This window comes from Myotis nattereri (assembly GCF_964212035.1).
Source record: "Myotis nattereri genome assembly, chromosome: 6".
In the NCBI taxonomy this organism is placed as follows: Eukaryota; Metazoa; Chordata; class Mammalia; order Chiroptera; family Vespertilionidae; genus Myotis; species Myotis nattereri.
The window spans coordinates 4,218,435-4,230,156 of record NC_138081.1 but is presented as its reverse complement, the minus strand read 5'-3'; positions in this window follow the sequence as shown (position 1 = coordinate 4,230,156).

Here is an 11,722-nt window from a genome sequence, read left to right as displayed (position 1 = left end):
TGACCAACGAGAATGAGGAGCAAAGGACAATGGCATCCCCTCTTTCTTTTCTGAAATGGATTCCAAAGGAAATGAGAACATCTGGGAAAGTAGAAAAATCTCTTGGCAGTTAGCTTTAGACTAATGATGAAACATTTCTTGATAGGCTGTAGTAAACTTAATCTAGTATTTTTCCTGCAAAGATATTTCCTCTCAGAGATCTGAAGGAGGAAGAGGTAAACATTTACACCTAATGAGAATATAATGTAGACATAGTGATCAAGGTAGGTCTCATTTTTTCCATCTTGTCTTTTAGGACTCCGACATTCATATTCGACAGAAAGTGGTAAATAAGCTAGTTACCAAGTTATTATGAAATTAATACAAGAATCTGTTTATGAGAAATTAAGAATCTTATGTTCTTCCTCAATCCTCTAGACACTTCATATGATGATCTACGTAAGTATATTTAGAGATTATAGTAAAATTCAAGGAAAATCAATGTTTTTCCTGTTATAATATGAGGGGCTGTAAAACCTACCCAGATTAAACACAAGAAACCAAGAACAGTATAAAATTTTGAGAAATGTTGAGAAATATTCATTTTCATATTATGAGGCAACTTTTCCCCAGTGCTACCAAGTTCCTCTCCTATCCACCTTCTAATCAGTTAACAAAAAATCTGAGTACTCAAGTGTAATTCAATGTTGCAGAGTTCAAAAATGCTAACCATTCAGCATGTCTTTCTTAATAGAAATGTTAAGAAGTGGAGGAATAAATCCCTGAAAATATTACATAGGGTATAACATATGCATTGAAATTCTAAGGGCACAAAGAAGTGCTGGTATTTTCTACTGTTGTCACTTATATCTCATGTTTCTTGAAAAACAAACCTCCTCATTGGAACACCATACTTAACCAAGAAGTAACCCAAATGTGAGGAATTGAAGGATACACAGATAAGTGAAATAAAACTGCACACTTGGAAAGCAAGAGAATTAGCATGCACTTGGCACCTACCATGTGCTAGTTACTCTGGTGGGCATTTTAAATTTTATTTTATTTTATATTTATAACAGCCTTAGCCCTGCCAACCACACAAGGATGAAGAACCCAAAAAGTTCCCCATGGCTGCCCAAGGCCTCTACTAGCTTATCTGTTACTTTGGTGTGAATTAGAGAGGAGTTCTCCCACCAGATAGATGCAGCCCCACACCAGAGACGCCGGTAGGGATTTCAGTCCCCATATCCCTTTGTGCAGAGAACAACCTATACAATCATTATACAATGGTCTTGAAGATGTATGAGGCATTTCCATCTTAACATGTCCAAAATCCAAATCCTGATTTCTACTACGCACAGGTACTGGCAGCTGTATCCCCCCAATTGCTCAGGCCACTACCTTGGAATCATCCCTCACTCTTCTCATCCAATTCACCAGCAAATGCCAACCCTGATACGTTTGAATCACATCCCAAATTAGACCACTTTTTGGCATGATAACAATCTTAACCGAAGCCCCAACCTCTCTTGCCTGAACTACAACTGCCTGCTAACTGGTTTCCATGTTTCTACTCTTGCTTTCTTACTATCTATTCTCCTCACCAGTCAGGGTGAACCTTAATGAGCAGTTCTTAAATAATCAATTAATTCTCTATAGATTGTTATCCCTAATTTATACAAGAGAAGCATATGCATGAAAAATGTTAGTGACTGGCCCAACGCCATAGGGATGAACATAGAATTGTCTAACTTCAAATTTCATGTCATTATTTTATTATTACACAATTTAGTGACAATTATTAATTTCCTGGTTATAGCTCTTCAGTTTACAGTCTGCAATCTTAGCTCCTTTCCATTCCAGGTTACCCTTGCATTTTTAGCAAAAACGTGCATTGGCAAACATTTATAGTTGTCTGAATAAGCCATAATTTAAAATTCATAAAACCAAATAACAATTTATTTCTCTGGATTTCCAGTCACCTCTAAATCTCAGTCATCCTAAATATCTCAGTTGCCAAGCTCTACTAGTCTTCCAGACACCATTTCTTGACGTAGAAATAGAAATTTGCTCATCAACTTGAGACAATGGAATTCTCTGACAGGGAAATATTAAGTACAATCATTATATTAGTTTAGGTACATTAAATTTAGTACTTAAATCTTAGTGAATTTAGTTTAATTTAAACACATCACATATTATATATTAAAGTTGCTATGGTAATTCAAAACTTTTTAAATGCACTGAATTTATTTTTAGCTAGAGGCCCAGTGCATGAAATTTGTGCAGGGGGAGGGGAGTCTCTCAGCCCAGCCTACACCCTCTTGCAATCCAGGACCCCTCAGTAGATGCCTGACTGCCAGTTTAGGCGGGATTGGGCCTAAACTGGGAGTTGGACATCCCTCTTGCAATCTAGGACTGCTGGCTCCTAACCACTCGCCTGCCTGCCTGATAGCCCCTAACCACTTTGCCTGCCTATCTGATCACCCCTAACCACTTGCCTGCCTTCTTGATTTCCCCTAACCACTCACCTGCCTGCCTGATTGGCCCTAACCACTTGCTGCCTGCCTGACCACCCCTAACCACTCTGCCTGCCTGATCACCCCTAACTACTTCTGCCTACCTGCCTCATTGCCCCTAACCACTTGCCTGCCTGCCTGATCACCCCTAACCACTCACCTGCTTGCCTGATTTCCCCTAACTGCTTGCCTGCCTGCCTGATTGCCCCTAAATGCCTCTGCCTTGGCCCCCGCTGCTGCGGCTTTGTCCAGAAAGATGTCCAGAATGATGTCTGAAAGGTCATTCGGCTGTCCAGCTAATTAGCATATTATGCTTTTTTTAGTATAGATATCAATTTTTATAGCAAACATAAGGACAGCACATGAAAATATTTATCATCTCTTAATAATTACTTTCTTTAGTATTTATTATTTTTAAAATGCCCACAGAACCATGAGAAATAAGTAACATTAATGTAAAACACAGGTTTTTATGTGTTCTGAACTTAATTCCCATCACAATAGCAACCAAGTATGGAAGAAAAAACACTCTTTTTCCAAAAATAAGCTGAGAAAAAAATACACCTTGTCTTTACATTTCTAGATAGAGTTTAGCTACTTATATTTGCATAAACTATCAAATGCTATCATGGTATAACATAACTCAAGTCGCTTCCAGAAGTTTTTATTTATTTTTACACTTTAATGTACACATGTCTGGTTTTCTGGAATTTGCTTTGTCCTCAGATCTTTTAGAAAGTCTGTTTTCATGACATCACTAAGAAACAAATTTTAGGTCACAGGACACTCATGTAATCTCCATAAATATATACATATGTATTCATTATAATTTGCTGTACCTTCATTGAACTTAAATTCTCAATCAGCTAAGTAAATATTTTGCCATCTTTCTCTTACATGGCCTCAATTTATGTTATAACTAACACTAGAGGCCTGGTGCACGAAATTTGTGCACTCGGGAGCTGGGAGTCCCTCAGCCCGGCCTGCACCCTCTCACAGTCCAGGAGCCCTTGGTGGATGTCCGACTGATGGCTTAGGCCCAAAGCAGGACTAAGCCATCAGACAGACATCCTTAGCACTGCCATGGAGGCGGGAGAGACTCCACCACCACCACTGTGCTTGCCAGCCATGAGCTCTGCTTCTGGCTGAGTGGCGCTCCCACTGTGGCAATGCATTGACCACCAGGGGGCAGCTCCTTCATTGAGTGGATTCAAGCCAAAACCGGCTCTCTGACATCCCCTGAGGGGTCCCGGATTGCAAGAGGTCACAGGCCAGGCTGAAGGATCCCACCAGTGCATGATCAGGGTCGAGGAAGAACACGGGAGGTTGGCCAGCCAGAGAGGGTCCACGGGAGGGCTCCAGGGCATGTCCAGCCTGTCTTACTCAGTCCCAATCAGCCAGACCTCAGAAGCAAGCTAACCTACCAGTCAGAGCATCTTCCCCCTGGTGGTCAGTGCATGTCATAGCAAGCAGTCGAGTGGCCTTAGCATATCATTAGCATATTACGCTTTGATTGGTTGAACAGACAACTGGACTGGATACTTAGCATATTAGGCTTTTATTACATAGGATACTCTTCTGTTGCAGTGCTTCCATATATAGGTTACCATTTCTCCTCATTACTCATTTAACCTTTGCTGCTTTTTCATGTCCTTTGACTCATAAATTAAGCCCTGAGGAAATTGTGCCTCCAGTTTCTTGCCTATTTGGATATTTGAGGTTGTTGATTGGGTAATTGTCTGTAATAATATCAAAACTATAGAAATACATGGTTGCCCAAAAATGTATATACACTTTAGCAGTTGACAGCTCAGTTTTGAAAATGAAATGTATTTTAATAAATACTGCCTTATAATTATATAAAATGTGTATATATGTTTTAGGGACACCCTATAGATAAAAAATGGACTCATAGCCAAAACCGGTTTGGCTCAGTGGATAGAGCGTCGGCTTGCGTACTGAAAGGTCCCAGGTTCGATTCCGGTCAAGGGCATGTACCTGGGTTGCAGGCACATCCCCAGTAGGAGATGTGCAGGAGGCAGCTGATCGATGTTTCTCTCTCATCGATGTTTCTAACTCTCTCTCTCCCTTCCTTTCTGTAAAAAATCAATAAAATATATTTTTTTAAAAAAAATGGACTCATAGATACAGAGAACAATAGATTGATGGCTGCCAGAGGGGAGAGGGGTTGGGGTACTGGGTGAAAGAGATGAAGGGGTTAAGAAGTACAAATTGGCAGTTACAGAATAGTCACAGGTTGTAAAGGACAGCATAGGGAATATAGTCAATAATATTGTAATGACTATATATTGTGCCAGGTGGGTACTTGAAATACCAGTGGGATCACTTTGTAAACTACGCGATTATCTAACCAATATGCAGTACACCTGAAACTGATACAAACTAATATTGAATGTAAAGTATAACTTAAAGTTAACTACAGAAATAGAAAATCCAAACTGATTTTTGTTTTGTTTGTGGTTTAGAGGGATCCAGAGGAGGCTGTAGTAAGCATTCTCTTGTTCCTCAACAAAAATGTGCTTCCCATTAGTAAAATTTCTTTAGATTTTAAATGCTTTGAGGAAAAAGAAACCCTACCAGTTCATGTAAGTACTAAGAGACAGATAAAGTCTCCTGGCTGTACTAGTTTAGGATGGTCTATTAGTAACAAACAAGTTTCCAAATTTATTAAGAGGAAAGGGAAAAAATAGGGGAAATGATAAGTGAAAAGGGGAAGTGATAGGGATTGGGGGGAAGAAGAGAAAAAGAGACAAGAAGGAAAAAGGGAAAAGATGAGGACAGAGAAAAATGTAAGCCATGAAGTTTCACAGGAATAGCATCAGTGAACTGAAAGATGAAACCCTTTGTAGAGATTGAACGGATGAGCGATAGCTGGTGGGGTGATCTCCAGTGCCCACCACCAGGCCAGCGGATCTCCCTGGCCCAGGGCTCACCTTCTGAAAGAAGGTTATAATGACTGAAGCTGATACACTAAGGTTAGCCATCCAGATTCTGATAATTCACCCAATGTTTCTGTGTGTGTGTGTGTGCATGTGTGTGTGCGTGTGTGTGCGTGTGTGTAGCACCATCAGCCAACTCCCCAGGTAAGATTTTGTGTTTTTCTTTCAATTCTACTATCATCTGGTTTGCAAGTCCTGTAGTTTCTGTATTTGTTTTTCTTTCTCTTAAAGAAGCTATAGATATAAAATACAAAAATAATTAACATATAAATTCACACTCTAGATTTGATAAGTGATATTTTGTCATATTTCTCAAGTGGCAGATAAAATAAAAATTTTTATCCACAAACCTAGATCCATTCTACTCTTCATAAGACTTATGAATGTATTAAATTCTTTTAAGCATATTTTCATATGTTTATATAATCTCTATGTATCACTGAATGATATATAGAATTGTTTTGTATGTATCTTTTTAAAAATTTTACTAAAATGGCATCATTCTGAAAGTATCATTGTAAGGTCTATACAACCGATCTTTTAATTTCTCTCAGTAAGAGGCTCAAAAAAAAAAAATAACCATACCATTGTAATATGGAGATATATAGAAATGCAGGTTATGCATCTTAATTGTTGAAAAAATTCCAACTTATGAATATATGACAGTTATTGTATTCTTTCCCCTACTGCTGCATCTTCAATGTTTCCAATTTCTGCTATCATAAATAATGCTGCGAAATGTCCTAAGTAAGTGGGAAGCAGCTTATCCGGGGTACACACCCTGAAGTGGGATGCATGAGTCACAGTGTGCCTGACATTGATGTCATCTGGGCACATTTTAACTTACTAGCCGTTGTCTAATTGCGCTCCTTGTAGTTACACAGGAGGCACACTAACATGTGTGAAAGTGTCCCGTTGCCTGCATCTGTAACAACCCTAGGCTTTGTCATCTTTTCACATCAGTGCCACTTTGATGAGCATAAAATGTTTTCATTTTCATCTTCCTGCTCACTCCTGAAATTGAGCACCTTCTCCTGTGTTTACTAGCTAATTCGGCTTCACTTTATACAAATTGGAAGCCCCCAGCTGAAGCAGTTATGTAGTAATAGTTTGCTGCAACAAAGGACTTTTCAAATATAGAGGAAAAAGGAGAAAGAAAATTGAAGAGAGAGGAAGAGGAGAAGGAAGAGGCAGCGAGAAAAAGAGGGAATGAACGAAAGTAGCAGGATCAGAAGTAGAAGAAAGATAGAGGCAAAAAAGTTTCCATGGACTGAGAAACTAGTGATACCCAAGACATTGTTAGCCTCTTACTGAAAGAAATTAAAAGATCGGTTGCATAGACCTTACAATTCTACCCTACCACAGAGCATTCCTGAGAAAGCATACAACATTTGAAGTGTGTACCCCCAAAGCAACCCATAAGTGGCTGTCCACCTGCCTGCCTCACTGCATGGCAACTGACACTAGAAAATGAATGTGACCCTTGCTGCCCGCTCCACACCCTCTTCCTGATGCAGTCGCTTATGCAAACGAAATTCTCCCTGGAAACACAGATCTCATTCTCATTTTGTTTGTTTTTTCAGCACCATCTCGAGCAAGTATTGGTAAGTGCCTTACTTCTCATCACTGTATTGACACTTAGCCCTATTTAATCCCAGGGACATTTTCCTAAATGGCCCAGACTTCTTCACTGAGGCACAGCCAAAGCCTTAACTTTAATTTCTTTATTTCTTTTTTCTAAATAACCCAGACACCTCAGTAATTAACCAAAAGCACAGGAAGTAATGACGCTTTCTAGTGACTTAGCATGATGACACCTCAGCGGGAAATAGGAAACATTTCCAAGCATGTAGTGCTGGGGAAACAGGGAAGGAAGAGGGCAAGGAGCCAGTGAGAAAGATGAGACAAGGGATGTGACACAGTCTGAGAGACAAGAGTCTTATCTGCCTGTGAGGGTTCCGATACTTTGTGCGGCTGAGCGGTGCGGTGTCCCCACGTTCGGCTGGTGCCAGGCATCTGATTCCTACCTCCTGTGCGGGAACCACACTCGGGGGTTGGTGCTCCTGGGGTTCCCTGATCTGATGCTCCCAAAACAAACAAACAAACGCGTAGCTTTTGAGCCAGACAACCACATAAACCTTTAGATCTGTGTCTCTTTTTAAGAGAACAATGGGCTGAGGTCCTTTTCTAGTCCCAATTTCTATTCTGTTTTGTGTGTCACGGGGCTGGGATGGTACCCTAACTGCCCAGCTCTTGTCCCTCATCCTCTTCCTTCCCCACCATTGAACATTTATCTGAAATTAATGAAAATTTTAGTAACTGAAAAACCTACTTATTAAGAACAAAGAGAGTCCCTGGCCAGTGTGGCTCATTTGGCTGGAGCTTTGTCCCATTCACCAAAAGGTTGAGGGTTCAATCCCCGTCAGGGTACATACCCATGTTGCAGGTTTGATTCCCCCATCGGGGCACATATGGGAAGCAACTCTCCCTCTCCCTCTCCCTCCTCTCCCTCTCCCTCTCCCTCTCCCTCTCCCTCTCCCTCTCCCTCTCCCTCTCAGCCCTCTCTCATTTTAGAGATTTTACAATAAAAACATATTCTCAGGTGAGGACTAAAAATTTTAAAAATAAAAAAGGATAAGAAGAGGATTAAAATGGTTTTAGCTGGCCATGATGGTCCCAGCAAAATAATTTTATCTTCTTTGAGATATAAAACAAAAGAAGAAAGTGGGTTGTGAAGAGGGCAGGAAATGGAAGTAAAGGATGAGGGGAGAATGTAATTAAAGAAAGCCATGTTTATTGAATCCATATTTAAAGGAATTACAGATGAGAAAATTGAAGTTGAAGGACATTATTTAACTTGCCCTGCGGTACTTAGCTAATGAAGGTAAAACTGAGGTTCTAAATTCAGTCTTTGGATGCCAAATCCTACGCTTGTCCAACCATCCCCAGGACACCATTAAATATATTGAATTTCCAATTCAAAGTATCTTTCTGAAATTAAAGATTTCAATAAATTTGGGATATTATGCAAAATATCTGTAAAAAATATTCAATTTTTAAAATGTAATTTGGAAATTAAAAAGTGTAAATTAACTGAATTTCAAAATTATTTTGCTAGTTCAATACTGGGACATAATCCAATCCTACAAATAAGGCTGTTTTATGTTTTATCTTAAGAGTGCCCTTGGAAAATATCAAGCTCAATATTTTACTACTTTTATAATCAAAAAAGGTTTTATTCAGTTTTGCTCTGTTTTCATCCAATTAAGTCATCAAAAGGATAATTTACTATAGAAACAAAGTAAAACAATAAACTCACATCTTTCATTTCTCTTGCACTAGTTCCAGGCTCTGTTGCATATGGTTATGGGATCAAAATTAGCCATTGCTCAGAGTGCTGTAGAGACAGTATTTCAAAGGACCGTTGGGCTTATTTTTAAAAAGATGGTGAAGAGAACAGCATGGTTGTTGAGATTTTAGAGAGTTAGAAGGGATGAAAAGAAAATCAGAGTAAGAGTTATACCAATCATTATGATACTAAACTGAGAGTCACCCTCTGATGACGAAGAAGGTAGAGTGTTTAGCTGAAAGTTGCATGGGGCCACCAGGGAGCTCTTTACTCCTGAAGTTCAATAGGATGTGTGGTCCTGCCAAGTGAGGGTGGCCCTCTTGTGAGATCACCTCACCGGCAGCTCACGGGACTGGGTAAAATGGGAAAGCGGTCCCAAACCGGGAACTCAAAGGGCTTAAAACTATTATTTCTTTGAAAATCTCAAGCCAGCAGCGTGTCCAAGGCAGAGGAAGCTGTGGTCCATCCCTCCTGAGGGACACATAGATAAAGACTGCAATTTGAAACAATAATGTAATAATTAATAAATATATTTAGTGTATGTGCCATGGTCTGCCCCAGGCCCTCTATATCTCCATAGCACTTGTATGAAGTAGACATAAATCCTCTATGTAAAATAAATAAACTTAGGTACCAAAACGTTAAGGAATTGTGCAGGCTCATACAGCTACTAAGTCAAGAAACTGAGGTTCAAACCCAAGCATTCTAACATCTGGGCACTCGCATTACTTAATGAGAATTAGGGCCCCCTTTCTGAAAAGAGTTCAGTGAGAACTATGTGCTTTTTAAACCAATTAATCCAGACTTCGATGGATTTTAATTTTTATTCTTCAGTGTCAACTCCAGGAATCATATTTAAGACTCTTTTCTATTTCTCACTTTAGGAAACAGAAAGGAGTAAATGGGTAAAAAGAAAGGAGTACATAGGGCGACTACAGAAAGTTTAAGCTAGACTAAGTCATCCAAGTTCCCATAAGAGCTTCAACTTTGCAAAGGCTGAAACGCAAGAGGAAATGGCCTCCATGCTCATCACCAGTCCTCTGTCTCTCCGGGCCATTTCCACAGCCAAAGCACAGGATCCTTAAACATCAGTGACCAAATCCTGCCACAGGTGGCACCAAGGATTTGGAGGTCCCTGGGAGGGAGTGTAAGGGCTTCCTCCTGATGCTTCTCTTCAAAGGGGATTAACTTGCGTGCCTTTTAGCAGCAGCCCTCATGAATGTATCTGTGTGTCCACTTAGCACAGCCACAAGGGGACTGAGCAATGCCTGGCTGTTCTTCCACCATCAACCCTTGGTGCCTGGGGACCTTGCTCTGCCTGTCTGCTCTTTTCTAGGCAGGCCCTAAGTTTAGAATGCCAGCCCTTTTGTTCCCCCATGACCCTAGATGTTATCAGATAAGGCTGAAAGGCCCAGAAATATAGGACTTCAGTTTGTGAATTTGACTAAGTAAAGCATTAAAAGTTGAGCTGAAAAGAGTATTGTTAAACCCTGTCATTTTAGAGATTAGTTAAATAAGGTCCCAAGAGATGGTAGAAATTATCAAACTTCACTAGCAACTTAACACCAACGCAGGCAACTAAGACAAATGCTCAACTTTCTCCGCTGAATACTGCGGGTGCATTTCATAGTAGTTTGCATATTACTATTATTTCTCATGATTAATATCATTAAAACTCCCATGTCTTCCCTATAATTTACATCATTTTTCAAGAGGAGCACTACAGAAATTAATAAAAAGAACAGTAAAATTAGGAGAATCAATATGTAGAAAAAAGTAAATTCCTATTTAAAGGAATATTCCAGAAAGAATAGAAAGAGGAGAAAATGGTTTGAAGTACAGAAGAAAAGTACACTGAGTATAGAATCAGAATGTTGGAGGCTAAAACTGCCTATAGTAGTGTCCTGCCTTATCCATGGGGAATACTTTCCAAGACCCCCAGTGGACGCCTGAAACTGCAGATAGTACCGAACCTTATGAGGACTATGTTTTTTTGCTGTACATACCTAGGATAAGTTTACAGCTTCTCCTTGGCATAGCCAAATTGCCAGCATCACTACTCTTGCGCTTGGTGACCATTATTAAGTAAATGAGAGTTACTTTGAACACGAGCACTGTGATACCTCCACACCAACCTGATAACCCAGCCAGCTACTAACTAACAGGCAGGGAGTGTCTACAGCATGATGCACTAGACAAAGGGATGATGCACGTCCCAGGGGCACAGGCCAGGACAGAGCAAAATTTCATCACACTTCTCAGAACAGTGTGCAATTTAAAACATCTGTATTGCTTATTTCTGAAAGTTTCCATTTGATATTTATGGACTGCAGGTAACTGAAACCATGGACAGTGAAAACGTGAATGAGGGGGACTATTGTATGATTTCAGCATACACAGGCCCAAGGCTTCCCCTCTCAGACTCGGTTTTCTATTATACGGTTGAACCTTTCTAACATTTCTTATCTCTGGTTCTTGAAGCAATCCCATTATGGACAGGAGACTTCCAAAATGAAAAGAGGAAGGAAAGAGAGGAGGGAATGGAAAATACGGGATACTGGAAGTATAGTAAACCTGAATTCTCTGCAGAAAACTTGCACTCCTGGCTAGAGTCCAAGGGGGAAGAGGACTCCACACCAGCAGGTGTGCTAACCCATGTGCCCACTGGGCAGTGGAGAGCCAAATGCATTCTGGGGCACATTTCTGGAAAGACTTTTGGGATATGGGTGGATTATTGGAAGCATTAACTCTAGACTGATTTAAATATTTCTTATTGTTCCTTAGCGTTACTGCAAGGATCTGTGAGTAAGTTTTTCTTCTTGTTTGGTATTGTAGGGCTCCTGCACTAGGCACAGAATGCCTCCCTGTTCTACCTGCTCCCTGCATGTCACTCTGACGATTCTCCACCTTCTCCT